This window comes from Pseudophryne corroboree, chromosome 1, assembly GCF_028390025.1.
Source record: "Pseudophryne corroboree isolate aPseCor3 chromosome 1, aPseCor3.hap2, whole genome shotgun sequence".
NCBI classification, from domain to species: Eukaryota; Metazoa; Chordata; class Amphibia; order Anura; family Myobatrachidae; genus Pseudophryne; species Pseudophryne corroboree.
Window position 1 is genome coordinate 1113969113 of NC_086444.1, and position 16107 is coordinate 1113985219.

A 16107-nucleotide genomic window follows, 5' to 3' on the forward strand; every position below is an offset into this window, starting at 1 on the left:
ATGCTGGAAGACAGCTGGAGCATTGCTCAATCCGAAGGGCATGACGAGGTACTCATAATGTCCGTCACGGGTGTTAAATGCGGTCTTCCACTCGTCACCCTCACGGATCCGGATGAGATTGTATGCACCTCTCAAGTCCAGCTTTGTAAAGATGGTAGCTCCGCTAACTCTGTCAAAGAGCTCAGTAATCAGGGGTAAAGGATAGCGGTTCTTGATGGTAATGTCGTTCAAACCTCTGTAGTCGATGCACGGCCGCAGACCACCATCTTTCTTTTTTACAAAAAAGAAGCCTGCGCCGGCTGGAGTAGAAGAAGGTCGAATGAACCCCTTTGCTAGGTTCTCTTTAATGTATTCCTCCATAGAATGCGTCTCGGGCAGAGACAACGGATAAGTTCGGCCTCGAGGTGGAACCTTCCCTGGAACGAGATCAATCGGGCAGTCCCATTCTCTATGAGGAGGAAGGATATCAGCAGAAGCTTTACTGAACACATCCGTGAAATCTTGATATGGAGGAGGTGGAACATCAGACGACCTGGGGGAGGAAGAACAGACAGGCAACACTTTAAACAAACATGTCTCAGCACAGGAGGGACCCCATGCCAGGATTTGCGTAGTCGTCCAATCAATTGTAGGATTGTGAAGACGGAGCCATGGAAGGCCCAGGACCACAGGATGTGTGGCTCTTGGAATCACTAAAAGTGAAATAAGTTCGGAATGAAGAACTCCCACTCTCAGACGAACTGGTAGAGTCCTTAGAGCAATAACTGTATCAAAAATTTTACTGCCATCCACGGCAGTTAAGGAAAAGGAGGAAGGAAGTCTCTCGGTGGGTAGGGACCACCGTTTAACATAGGCTTCGGTAATAAAGTTCCCAGCTGCTCCGGAATCCAGGAGGGCAATGACGTTCTGATAACGTTGAGCAACTTGAAGCGAGACTGGGAGATTACAATCTTGAGGGGATGGAGAGGAGATCATTACTCCTAGCCGGCCCTCTCCTTGGCGAGCTAGGATTTGAAGTTTCCCGGACGTTTGGGACAGGCATGAATAGTGTGAGACGGGGCTGCACAATACAGACAGAGAGACTCAGAGAGACGTCTTCGGCGCTCAGCAGGAGTTAAACGGGAACGGCCAATTTGCATGGGTTCATCTTTAGTTGGTGACAGTTGGCGAGAAGGAGGAGCAGAAGATTTTGGAGCAGATGATCTTCCACGCTCAGTTGCTCTCTCTCTGAAACGTAAGTCAACTTTTGTACAAAGTGAGATTAGCTCATCTAACTTGGAGGGTAAGTCTCTGGTAGCTAACTCATCTTTAATACGCTCGGATAAACCATGCCAGAATGCAGCATACAGGGCCTCGTCGTTCCATGCCAGTTCAGATGCCAGGATCTGGAACTGTATAAGATATTGTCCTACAGTATGTGATCCCTGGCGTAAACGGAGAATCTCAGACGAAGCTGAAGTTACCCGGCCTGGCTCGTCGAAGATGCGCCTGAATGTTGACACGAATGCAGTGTAAGAAGATAGCAGGGTGTCGGACCTCTCCCATAACGGTGATGCCCAGTCAAGGGCTGAGCCACTGAGAAGTGAGATGATGTAGGCAATTTTTGTACGGTCACTGGGAAAATTGCCAGGTTGTAGCTCAAACTGAATCTCACACTGGTTGAGAAATCCCCTGCAGAATCTTGGAGATCCGTCAAATTTTGCTGGCGTTGGAAGATGAAGACGTGGAGCAGAAACGGGTAAGGTGGGTGGGGTTATAGTTGGAGTCACTGTGGTTGACGCCCCAGATGCGCCTGATCCACGGAGAGTTGTCTGAATCCCATCCAGCCGAGTAGAGAAATCCTGGAGACAGCGGATGATGTGGCCCTGTGCAGCCTCCTGATGTTCAAGTCGGGCTGCCAGTTCTTGCATCGGCCTGGCCGCTTGATCCTGGTCTCCGGCTGGATTCATTTGGTCAGTGCTTACTGTCACAACTGAGGGCCTGAGCTGACGGAAGGCAGCCTCAGTTGTAGGGGCTGAGATGTACCGGAACCTGGGAGGTTGTATCAGACCCCTGGACATGTAAGTAACATGAAGAGAAACCGCCCGAAGGCGTGACCACGACAACTTGAATAAAAGTCAATGATATTTATTTATGACAAACTCCATGCATCACAGTAGCAGTAAAAAGTAACATAAAAATCAGCAGAGAAATAATAATACAGTTCCTGGGTACTACAGGGTGGCAGGGGCCACAGAGCTCTGGTGGTATGAGACAGTTCTTATTATCTGCAAGTTGGAAAGTCCTTACCAGGCTCAACTGTAGCAATGAGGAAAGCCCAGGGTCGTACCAGCTGGTGTTCCAGGGAAAGCTGGACTGCTGTAGATAAAATGCTGCTGTGGGTACTGGTTAGAACCAGACAGATGTTGGCACGGAGTGGATACTGGCTGGAACCAGTTAAATCATAAATAAAGCTTGAGAGCGATGCAATGTAGATGAAATGTAGAATTTGAGAGCGGAGAAATAATAATACCGGTGGAGAGTGGTAAACTGCAGAAAGGACACCGGCCCTTTAAGAGAAGCTGTACACTGCTGGAAGCTGAGCTGGAAGCAGGTGATGTTGTAGCTGGAAACAGGTGAGTCCAGAATGGATCGGAGAGTCAGGCTACACCGAAGATGGAATGCTGGTGCGGGTCTCTATAGCAGAAGTCTGGAGACAGGAGCTGGAACCTGGAAGACAATCACAGGAGAGAGACAAACTGGAACTAGGTTTGACAACCAAAGCACTGACGCCTTCCTTGCTCAGGCACAGCATATTTATACCTGCAGCAAGGAAGGGGTTGGCTAGGCAATTATGCAGATTAACAATACAGACAGCAGATTGGTGGAAATGATCAGATGACAAAATCCAAGATGGCTGCGCCCATGCAGACACTTGGAGGGAAGTTTGGTTTGTAATCCATGTGGTCTGGAAAACAGTAATGGCGGCGCCGGCCACCGGAGACAGGAGACGCCAGGCTGACAGATGCACATCCGACCACGCGGACACAGCGGAGGCCGCGGCTGACGTAATCGCCACTCTGAATGCAGAAGCTCAGGGACGGCGGCGGAGGCCGCGGGAGACGCCATGCCAGATGTATAAGGCGTTACTGTGACTGCGTCCAGAGAGACAGGAGAGGATGCGGGAATGTGCACATCAGGATAACAGATGGGATCCGGTCCTGGAGCGCTGAGCCAGCCTTAGGAGGCATCTGATAGGTAAGAAATGGCGTCCAGATACCCGGATCGTGACATCAATCAGGCAGAGGTGATCGCAGGGCTGAGACGGCGGTCGGCTGTCTGGCATGCGGCGACACAATGCTGCGAAAATGCACAGCAGCGATCAGGTCTGAATTAGGCCCATTGCTACCAGTCGACAGTACCATTACAAGCAGTGTTTTCATCTCCAAGTTACCTATTGCTATCCGTTCTGCACTCAGTGCTATTCCATTCCAAGATTTGTGCTAATACTCTCCGGTTGCTTCCTGCATTCAATCTGGTGCTCAGTCATTCCAACTAGTGCAGTGTATTTCTCTGCTTCAGCCTGCATACCTGCTTACAATACCTCAGCCTGCATATTTCTGTGTGCTGTGTTAACACTGCACATTCCTGCCTGCGGACTCTACCATTATATTCCTGCGTGTCCTAGTTAGCACTGTCTGCTAATATCATCGGGGGTAATTCCAAGTTGATCGCAGCAGGATATTTTTTATCAGTTGGGCAAAACCATGTGCACTGCAGGTGGGACAGATATAACATGTGCAGAGAGAGTTGGATTTGGGTGGGTTATGTTGTTTCTGTGCAGGGTAAATACTGACTGCTTTATTTTTACAATGCAATTTAGATTGCAGATTGAACACACCACACCCAAATCTAATCTCTCTGCACATGTTACATCTGCCTCCCCTGCAGTGCACATGGTTTTACCCAATTGCTAACAAAAATCCTGCTGCGATCAACTTGGAATTACCCCCATCATGCAGTACTTATCTCAGCCTGCAAGCTTCCAGTGTTCTATCCCAAACATCATCTGCGGAGTGTGCATATCCCTAGTGTGTTGTGTTGACTGTCTATATTCCTTATACAAAGAGAAGGTGGATCAGCACAAGTAATAATTCTTAACGTATTCAGGTAACCAATATATTGGCCTGTCTCATGAAATTATTTTCGGACTGCACGTGATTGGTGGTGCTCCCAAATATTTTGTAGTGATACAATTATGAACAGATTTTGCTAAAGCTGTAGCAGAATCTGTTCATAAATTTTGTCTATAGTCCTTTCCTACTGTATCATGTCAATTCTCCTGTTCACATATCCAGAGGGAAGAACTGATTGTGGGGAAGCGTCACTCACCTGTCCACTCCAGTTTTTACCAGACCTGCCCAGTGGCCCTAGCCCGGAGCCCAAAATAAATTCCAAACCTGACAGTGAGTTGGTCTTTACATTAATTAACCTGACATTATAAAGCAGTCCGCAAAGTATGCCAATTCAAGGGCTTTGTCTTTTAAATACTGTACTATGTGTTGTATGTACCCTAAGGGTAAAACTTAATGTAATATAACGCCTGGTGTAATAAATGTGGGTATCCGGTCTATAGCTTTACACTAAAAAGGTCTACAGTCAATAGTCGACCACTGTAGATCAAATGATTCACACCCATACAATTATGAGGAGTTCAATCTTAAAGTATTATTTGTTGTTGAAAAACAAATGTAGACATTCCTATTAGAGATGAGCGGGTTCGGTTCCTCTGAATCCGAACCCGCCCGAACTTCAGGTTTTTTACACGGGTCCGAGCAGGCTCGGATCTTCCCGCCTTGCTCGGCTAACCCGAGCGCGCCCGAACGTCATCATCACGCTGTCGGATTCTCGCGAGGCTCGGATTTTATCGCGAGACTCGGATTCTATATAAGGAGCCGCGCGTCGCCGCCATTTTCACACGTGCATTGAGAGTCATAGGGAGAGGACGTGGCTGGCGTCCTCTCCGTTTAGAGAAGAGAGAGACACAGTATTTTGGGGAGCATTATTAGGAGGAGTACTACTATACTGTATACTACTATACTACTTGCTGAAGTGATATTTATAGATTAGATAATAGATAGTGTGACTGTAAGTGTATTATCTGACTTGTGGGGGAGACACTGACAGTGGGGAGCAGTTAGAGTCTGAGAGCAGGACTCAGGAGTACATATAACGTACAGTGCACACTTTTGCTGCCAGAGTCAGTGCCACACTGCCATTGTTGTGACCACACTGACCACCAGTATAATAATATATTTTGTGATTGTCTGCTTAGGCCTCGGAGTACTAGTTGCAAGTTGCAACGTGACCTGAAGTGACCACCAGTTTAATAATCAATCACCACCAGTTTAATATATATATATATATATATATATATAATTGTATATAATATATATATATATATATATATAATATTGTATACCACCTACCCGTGGTTTTTTTTTTTTTCATTCTTCTTTATACATACTACTATAGTAGCTTACTGTAGCAGTCTGCGGTGCTGTGCTGACCTGACAGTGTCCAGCAGGTCCGTCATCAGTCATTACATAATAAATATATATAGTACCTGTCCGGCTGCAGTACTAGTGATATTATATTGATTTCATCTCATTATCAATAATTTATCATCCAGTCTACACTCTATATTAGCAGCAGACACAGTACGTTAGTCCACGGCTGTAGCTACCTCTGTGTCGGCACTCGGCAGTCCATCCATAATTGTATACCACCTACCCGTGTTTTTTTCTTTTTCTTTCTTCTTTGTACATACTACTATAGCGTATAGTAGCTTACTGTAGCAGTCTGCGGTGCTGCTGAGCTGACAGTGTCCAGCAGGTCCGTCATCAGTCATCATTACCTAATAAATATATTATCTACCTGTCCGGCTGCAGTACTAGTGATATTATATATACATACATATATATATTGATTTCATCTCATTATCAATCATCCAGTCTATATTAGCAGCATACACAGTACGTTAGTCCACGGCTGTAGCTACCTCTGTGTCGGCACTCGGCAGTCCATCCATAATTGTATACCACCTACCCGTGGGTTTTTTTTTTCTTTCTTCTTTGTACATACTACTATAGTATAGTAGCTTACTGTAGCAGTCTGCGGTGCTGCTGAGCTGACAGTGTCCAGCAGGTCCGTCATCAGTCATCATTACCTAATAAATATATTATCTACCTGTCCGGCTGCAGTACTAGTGATATTATATATACATACATATATATATTGATTTCATCTCATTATCAATCATCCAGTCTATATTAGCAGCAGACACAGTACGTTAGTCCACGGCTGTAGCTACCTCTGTGTCGGCACTCGGCAGTCCATCCATAATTGTATACCACCTACCCGTGGTTTTTTTTTTTCTTTCTTCTTTGTACATACTACTATAGTATAGTAGCTTACTGTAGCAGTCTGCGGTGCTGCTGAGCTGACAGTGTCCAGCAGGTCCGTCATCAGTCATCATTACCTAATAAATATATTATCTACCTGTCCGGCTGCAGTACTAGTGATATTATATATACATACATATATATATTGATTTCATCTCATTATCAATCATCCAGTCTATATTAGCAGCAGACACAGTACGTTAGTCCACGGCTGTAGCTACCTCTGTGTCGGCACTCGGCAGTCCATCCATAATTGTATACCACCTACCCGTGGTTTTTTTTTTTTCTTTCTTCTTTGTACATACTACTATAGAGTATAGTAGCTTACTGTAGCAGTCTGCGGTGCTGCTGAGCTGACAGTGTCCAGCAGGTCCGTCATCAGTCATCATTACCTAATAAATATATTATCTACCTGTCCGGCTGCAGTACTAGTGATATTATATATACATACATATATATATTGATTTCATCTCATTATCAATCATCCAGTCTATATTAGCAGCAGACACAGTACGTTAGTCCACGGCTGTAGCTACCTCTGTGTCGGCACTCGGCAGTCCATCCATAATTGTATACCACCTACCCGTGGTTTTTTTTTTCTCTTTCTTCTTTGTACATACTACTATAGAGTATAGTAGCTTACTGTAGCAGTCTGCGGTGCTGCTGAGCTGACAGTGTCCAGCAGGTCCGTCATCAGTCATCATTACCTAATAAATATATTATCTACCTGTCCGGCTGCAGTACTAGTGATATTATATATACATACATATATATATTGATTTCATCTCATTATCAATCATCCAGTCTATATTAGCAGCAGACACAGTACGTTAGTCCACGGCTGTAGCTACCTCTGTGTCGGCACTCGGCAGTCCATCCATAATTGTATACCACCTACCCGTGGTTTTTTTTTTTCTTTCTTCTTTGTACATACTACTATAGAGTATAGTAGCTTACTGTAGCAGTCTGCGGTGCTGCTGAGCTGACAGTGTCCAGCAGGTCCGTCATCAGTCATCATTACCTAATAAATATATTATCTACCTGTCCGGCTGCAGTACTAGTGATATTATATATACATACATATATATATTGATTTCATCTCATTATCAATCATCCAGTCTATATTAGCAGCAGACACAGTACGGTAGTCCACGGCTGTAGCTACCTCTGTGTCGGCACTCGGCAGTCCATCCATAAGTATACTAGTATCCATCCATCTCCATTGTTTACCTGAGGTGCCTTTTAGTTGTGCCTATTAAAATATGGAGAACAAAAATGTTGAGGTTCCAAAATTAGGGAAAGATCAAGATCCACTTCCACCTCGTGCTGAAGCTGCTGCCACTGGTCATGGCCGAGACGATGAAATGCCAGCAACGTCGTCTGCCAAGGCCGATGCCCAATGTCATAGTACAGAGCATGTCAAATCCAAAACACCAAATATCAGTAAAAAAAGGACTCCAAAACCTAAAATAAAATTGTCGGAGGAGAAGCGTAAACTTGCCAATATGCCATTTACCACACGGAGTGGCAAGGAATGGCTGAGGCCCTGGCCTATGTTCATGGCTAGTGGTTCAGCTTCACATGAGGATGGAAGCACTCAGACTCTCGCTAGAAAACTGAAAAGACTCAAGCTGGCAAAAGCACCGCAAAGAACTGTGCGTTCTTCGAAATCCCAAATCCACAAGGAGAGTCCAATTGTGTCGGTTGCGATGCCTGACCTTCCCAACACTGGACATGAAGAGCATGCGCCTTCCACCATTTGCACGCCCCCTGCAAGTGCTGGAAGGAGCACCCGCAGTCCAGTTCCTGATAGTCAGATTGAAGATGTCAGTGTTGAAGTACACCAGGATGAGGAGGATATGGGTGTTGCTGGCGCTGGGGAGGAAATTGACCAGGAGGATTCTGATGGTGAGGTGGTTTGTTTAAGTCAGGCACCCGGGGAGACACCTGTTGTCCGTGGGAGGAATATGGCCGTTGACATGCCTGGTGAAAATACCAAAAAAATCAGCTCTTCAGTGTGGAGGTATTTCAACAGAAAAGCGGACAACAGGTGTCAAGCCGTGTGTTGCCTTTGTCAAGCTGTAATAAGTAGGGGTAAGGACGTTAACCACCTCGGAACATCCTCCCTTATACGTCACCTGCAGCGCATTCATAATAAGTCAGTGACAAGTTCAAAAACTTTGGGTGACAGCGGAAGCAGTCCACTGACCAGTAAATCCCTTCCTCTTGTAACCAAGCTCACGCAAACCACCCCACCAACTCCCTCAGTGTCAATTTCCTCCTTCCCCAGGAATGCCAATAGTCCTGCAGGCCATGTCACTGGCAATTCTGACGATTCCTCTCCTGCCTGGGATTCCTCCGATGCATCCTTGCGTGTAACGCCTACTGCTGCTGGCGCTGCTGTTGTTGCTGCTGGGAGTCAATGGTCATCCCAGAGGGGAAGTCGGAAGACCACTTGTACTACTTCCAGTAAGCAATTGACTGTCCAACAGTCCTTTGCGAGGAAGATGAAATATCACAGCAGTCATCCTGCTGCAAAGCGGATAACTGAGGCCTTGACAACTATGTTGGTGTTAGACGTGCGTCCGGTATCCGCCGTTAGTTCACAGGGAACTACACAATTTCTTGAGGTAGTGTGCCCCCGTTACCAAATACCATCTAGGTTCCACTTCTCTAGGCAGGCGATACCGAAAATGTACACAGACCTCAGAAAAAGACTCACCAGTGTCCTAAAAAATGCAGCTGTACCCAATGTCCACTTAACCACGGACATGTGGACAAGTGGAGCAGGGCAGGGTCAGGACTATATGACTGTGACAGCCCACTGGGTAGATGTATGGACTCCCGCAGCAAGAACAGCAGCGGCACCAGTAGCAGCATCTCGCAAACGCCAACTCTTTCCTAGGCAGGCTACGCTTTGTATCACCGCTTTCCAGAATACGCACACAGCTGAAAACCTCTTACGGCAACTGAGGAAGATCATCGCGGAATGGCTTACCCCAATTGGACTCTCCTGTGGATTTGTGGCATCGGACAACGCCAGCAATATTGTGTGTGCATTAAATATGGGCAAATTCCAGCACGTCCCATGTTTTGCACATACCTTGAATTTGGTGGTGCAGAATTTTTTTAAAAACGACAGGGGCGTGCAAGAGATGCTGTCGGTGGCCAGAAGAATTGCGGGACACTTTCGGCGTACAGGCACCACGTACAGAAGACTGGAGCACCACCAAAAACTACTGAACCTGCCCTGCCATCATCTGAAGCAAGAAGTGGTAACGAGGTGGAATTCAACCCTCTATATGCTTCAGAGGTTGGAGGAGCAGCAAAAGGCCATTCAAGCCTATACAATTGAGCACGATATAGGAGGTGGAATGCACCTGTCTCAAGCGCAGTGGAGAATGATTTCAACGTTGTGCAAGGTTCTGATGCCCTTTGAACTTGCCACACGTGAAGTCAGTTCAGACACTGCCAGCCTGAGTCAGGTCATTCCCCTCATCAGGCTTTTGCAGAAGAAGCTGGAGACATTGAAGGAGGAGCTAACACGGAGCGATTCCGCTAGGCATGTGGGACTTGTGGATGGAGCCCTTAATTCGCTTAACAAGGATTCACGGGTGGTCAATCTGTTGAGATCAGAGCACTACATTTTGGCCACCGTGCTCGATCCTAGATTTAAAGCCTACCTTGGATCTCTCTTTCCGGCAGACACAAGTCTGCTGGGGTTGAAAGACCTGCTGGTGAGAAAATTGTCAAGTCAAGCGGAACGCGACCTGTCAACATCTCCTCCTTCACATTCTCCCGCAACTGGGGGTGCGAGGAAAAGGCTCAGAATTCCGAGCCCACCCGCTGGCGGTGATGCAGGGCAGTCTGGAGCGACTGCTGATGCTGACATCTGGTCCGGACTGAAGGACCTGACAACGATTACGGACATGTCGTCTACTGTCACTGCATATGATTCTCTCACCATTGAAAGAATGGTGGAGGATTATATGAGTGACCGCATCCAAGTAGGCACGTCACACAGTCCGTACTTATACTGGCAGGAAAAAGAGGCAATTTGGAGGCCCTTGCACAAACTGGCTTTATTCTACCTAAGTTGCCCTCCCACAAGTGTGTACTCCGAAAGAGTGTTTAGTGCCGCCGCTCACCTTGTCAGCAATCGGCGTACGAGGTTACATCCAGAAAATGTGGAGAAGATGATGTTCATTAAAATTAATTATAATCAATTCCTCCGTGGAGACATTGACCAGCAGCAATTGCCTCCACAAAGTACACAGGGAGCTGAGATGGTGGATTCCAGTGGGGACGAATTGATAATCTGTGAGGAGGGGGATGTACACGGTGATATATTGGAGGATGATGATGAGGTGGACATCTTGCCTCTGTAGAGCCAGTTTGTGCAAGGAGAGATTAATTGCTTATTTTTTGGTGGGGGTCCAAACCAACCCGTCATTTCAGTCACAGTCGTGTGGCAGACCCTGTCACTGAAATGATGGGTTGGTTAAAGTGTGCATGTCCTGTTTATACAACATAAGGGTGGGTGGGAGGGCCCAAGGACAATTCCATCTTGCACCTCTTTTTTCTTTAATTTTTCTTTGCGTCATGTGCTGTTTGTGGAATGTTTTTTGGAAGGGCCATCCTGCGTGACACTGCAGTGACACTCCTAGATGGGCCCGGTGTTTGTGTCGGCCACTAGGGTCGCTTATATTACTCACACAGCTACCTCATTGCGCCTCTTTTTTTCTTTGCGTCATGTGCTGTTTGGGGAGGGTTTTTTGGAAGGGCCATCCTGCGTGACACTGCAGTGCCACTCCTAGATGGGCACGGTGTTTGTGTCGGCCACTAGGGTCGCTTATCTTACTCACACAGCTACCTCATTGCGCCTCTTTTTTTCTTTGCGTCATGTGCTGTTTGGGGAGGGTTTTTTGGAAGGGCCATCCTGCGTGACACTGCAGTGCCACTCCTAGATGGGCCCGGTGTTTGTGTCGGCCACTAGGGTCGCTTATCTTACTCACACAGCTACCTCATTGCGCCTCTTTTTTTCTTTGCGTCATGTGCTGTTTGGGGAGGGTTTTTTGGAAGGGCCATCCTGCGTGACACTGCAGTGCCACTCCTAGATGGGCACGGTGTTTGTGTCGGCCACTAGGGTCGCTTATCTTACTCACACAGCTACCTCATTGCGCCTCTTTTTTTCTTTGCGTCATGTGCTGTTTGGGGAGGGTTTTTTGGAAGGGCCATCCTGCGTGACACTGCAGTGCCACTCCTAGATGGGCCCGGTGTTTGTGTCGGCCACTAGGGTCGCTTATCTTACTCACACAGCTACCTCATTGCGCCTCTTTTTTTCTTTGCGTCATGTGCTGTTTGGGGAGTGTTTTTTGGAAGGGCCATCCTGCGTGACACTGCAGTGCCACTCCTAGATGGGCCCGGTGTTTGTGTCGGCCACTAGGGTCGCTTATCTTACTCACACAGCTACCTCATTGCGCCTCTTTTTTTCTTTGCGTCATGTGCTGTTTGGGGAGGGTTTTTTGGAAGGGCCATCCTGCGTGACACTGCAGTGCCACTCCTAGATGGGCCCGGTGTTTGTGTCGGCCACTAGGGTCGCTTATCTTACTCACACAGCCACCTCATTGCGCCTCTTTTTTTCTTTGCGTCATGTGCTGTTTGGGGAGTGTTTTTTGGAAGGGCCATCCTGCGTGACACTGCAGTGCCACTCCTAGATGGGCACGGTGTTTGTGTCGGCCACTAGGGTCGCTTAGCTTAGTCATCCAGCGACCTAGGTGCAAATTTTAGGACTAAAAATAATATTGTGAGGTGTGAGGTATTCAGAATAGACTGAAAATGAGTGGAAATTATGGTTTTTGAGGTTAATAATACTTTATGATCAAAATGACCCCCAAATTCTATGATTTAAGCTGTTTTTTAGTGTTTTTTAAAAAAAACACCCGAATCCAAAACACACCCGAATCCGACAAAAAAAATTCGGTGAGGTTTTGCCAAAACGCGGTCGAACCCAAAACACGGCCGCGGAACCGAACCCAAAACCAAAACACAAAACCCGAAAAATTTCAAGTGCACATCTCTAATTCCTATAGGAGTATCTGTGTACTTATTGTCAATCAAGGTACTTAGGGCCTAATTCAAGGTTGATTTCAAAACATTTTCCTCAAATGGGCAAAACCATGTGCACTGCAGTTGTGGCAATATAACATGTGCAGAGAGAGTTAGATTTGGGTGTGTTCAAACTGAAATCTAAATTGCAGTGTAAAAATAAAGCAGCCAGTATTTACCCTGCACAGAAACAATATAACCCACCCAAATCTAACTCTCTCTGCACATGTTATATCTGCCCCACATGCAGTGCACATGGTTTTGCCCATTAGAGGAAAATGTTGTTTTGCAATCAACGTTGAATTAGGCCCTTACTCTAAAAGAAAAGTTAAAGTAGTTGTCTTACATTGTGGTTAACATTGGAGCTTTGCAGCGTAATTAGAGATCTGGAAGGGTTGAACAGCCAAGAGAAATTAAGCATACTGTAACTAGTATTTCCAAATTCTCAAATTAAGCAGCTAATTATTATATTGAATTATAATTGGGGTTGTATGTGTATATGTAGCAATTTGTTTATCCCTTTAATAAATATTAACATCAACCTGAAAGGGGGAATTTAATTCCATGAATAAGTGTAATTTGTGTTACTTTTTGGGGGGAGGGAGGGAACACAGCTCATTACACCTGCACATTAGGTCATGGGGGTTTCCCAAACCAATCCCTGGTGCATAGCTAGATTAAGGGGGGGCGTTGGGCATACTGTACCCCGAGCCTCCATCTGTCAGAAGGGCCCCCAGCCGGAGCACTGACATCTGTAGTTCTCCCTCTTGTGCAGCAGCAGAACCAGGCAGCCAGAATGCAAGCAGGACAATGGGGGTAATTCCGAGTTGATTGCAGCAAATTTGTTAGCAGTTGGGCAAAACCATTTGCACTGCAGGTGTGGCAGATATAACATTTGCAGAGAGAGTTAGATTTGGGTGGGGTCTGTTCAAACTGAAATCTAAATTGCAGTGTAAAAATAAAGCAGCCAGTATTTACCCTGCACAGAAACAAAATAACCCACCCAAATCTAACTCATTTCTGCAAATGTTATATCTGCCCTCCCTGCAGTGCACATAGGGGGTCATTCCGAGTTAATGACCCCCATGGTTTTGCCCAACTGCTAACAAATTTGCTGCTGCGATCAACTCGGAATTACCCCCAATATGCAGTGTAGGCAGAGACACAGGAGTCAGGGCCGGTTCTGGCGCTCCGTGCGCCCCGGGCGGCAATAGGGGACGTGGTCATTTACGCCCCCTGAACAGACTGAAATGTGCGGTGCGCGATGACGTCATCGCGCACCGCACAGTAAAGGACCTCTCCACGAAGGGAAACTAGACGCGTACGCATCTAGTTTCCATTCACAGCGGCAACGGGGGGCAACGGGCAGCGGGGGGCACAGCAGCAGCGGATCTTGCCCTGGTGCGGCGCCCTCTGGATGGTACCCTGCGCCCTCCGGAAGGCGGCGCCCCGGGCAAAAGTCCTGCTTGCCCGTGGCAAGATCCGCTACTGACAGGAGTATCAAGTTTAAGCTAACGACGGAGCTTCAAGACCAGAGGGGGAGAGAGCTTTTAGTGACCCAGGGATCTCCGCTTCTTCTCATCCCCATCCAGACATGGGTGTTTGGATCCTGCGTAATCTGGACCATGACATCTGGATCCCCCCTCCCCCAAGTCTTAATCCGGCCCTGCCCTAGTGGACTATCCTTTACCATCAAGCAAGAAAACTTGGGTGCAGAGATGAACTCCAAGAAGTAATCGTCCTTATTCTTGTGACCTCTCATAAACATCCCTACAATGAAACATAGGGCCTTATTCAGGTTTGTTAGCAAACTAATACCGCTTTCACATCGCAATGCCGGGTCGCACCCGGGAATTGGAAACGTGTCCTTGCCAGATGCAAACCTTTCAGACTGGATTCCTGACCTGGCAATATGCCATCGGGTTGCCATAAGGGGCGGGTGAGGAGGCGGTGCTGGGAGAAGAGATCATCTCCACACCGCCTCTGCCTATTCTGTGAACGGGTCCCGGGTCACATCGACCCGGCAAACCATTAACACTGCACCTGACCCGGTAATAACCCGGGAATAACCCTTCTTTATTCCCGAATTGAAATACCAGCGACCTGGGAGTGACCTCTTTCACACCGCACAGCGACCCGTGTCATCCGGCAATATACTGGGTCGATACTGGGTTATTTGTGAAGTGTGAAAGGGGTATAAAAAAGCACAGTAATGGGGGGGCGTGGTCTGGATGTGGTGAGGAGAGGAAGTGCTTGGCCCGGGCTCCTGCGGTGAACAGTTTATAGCCCCACACCGACCCCTAATTCAACCTCTGGACTCTCACCACTGTGTCCCTGAGACCTTCCTGCTGAAGGTGAGGTGGGTTGCGGAGCCGGCGGGTACCCCCTGTGCCCGTGCGGGTTGCGGCCAACCCGCCTGGAAGAAGCTGGGGGCTGGAGCCGGGCTGTTCCCGGACCGAAAGTGGCGCGGCTGGACCTTTATTGGAGCGGAGGTACGGGATCTGCACTACACCTCCTCTTAGCGGTCTCCTTCCCGGCTCTGCTCCGGCCACCCTGTTGGGCTCCCCTGCCGCTGCCCTCGATCGCAGCTGAGAGGCTCGCCGGAGCGGGGGAATGGGCCCGCGGCCGCGCCGCCCGTGGTGACTGCTGCTGCCCGCCTCCAGTCCCGATACTTACCCGCGGCTGACGGGGACCCCGGGGCCTCGATTGTTTTCACAACTGACACCACCAATGAACTCGGAGGGCACTTTCTCTTGCAGCTTCAGTAGCCTGTGCTGAGAGACAGGCGGCGCCATCTTGCTTTCTGGCACACAGCCAGCACAGAGGCACATTTCCTGCTGCTTAGCTCCTCCATCCCTGCACAGCTCTCCATTGATTGTTTCTCCCTGTGTGAGACTTTTATCAGTTCCCTCACAGGTGCCTGCTCCACAAGAGTATAGAGAACCCTCCTGGCAATATTGTTGGGACACCTCAGGTGCTCCCCCTACCCTGCATATCTCGCTAGCTGCTCTCCCCGGCGCCGCACCTGACCACTAAGTGCGGCGGGGAGCTATGTCTTTGCACGAGCCATGTTAATGTGACCAGTGGTGTGATGTCTGAAACCCTCCCCCACTCCTGATGCAGTGATCCCGCTTCGGGCACGTAAATCGAGCCGACATAGGGTTCTTGACCTCCTACTTCCGATTCCTCTTGTCAACAAATATAGCGGTGGGGGATACCCTCTGGGATAATGCCGCCTAAACGCCAAAAAGACCCGACCCCAGTCCTTCCGGTCGCCTTTTTCAAGCAATCTCCGGCCTCCCAGAGTCAGAAAAATCCTGCTACGTCGGATCCCCTATCCAAGCAATTCCAGGGTTCTGATGCTGTATCTATGACCCCTCATGTGTATCCAGCAACACTCTCTCTTCTGGATGATGACGCACCCCTCACACTCGGCTCTATGCGGCAACTCCTGGCTTCTTTCAAAGACGATATTACGATGGAAGTTAAGACGGCGCTCCAAAGTTGCCAGCAGTCGGTCAACGCTATAGGCCAACGTACGGATCACCTCGAGAAC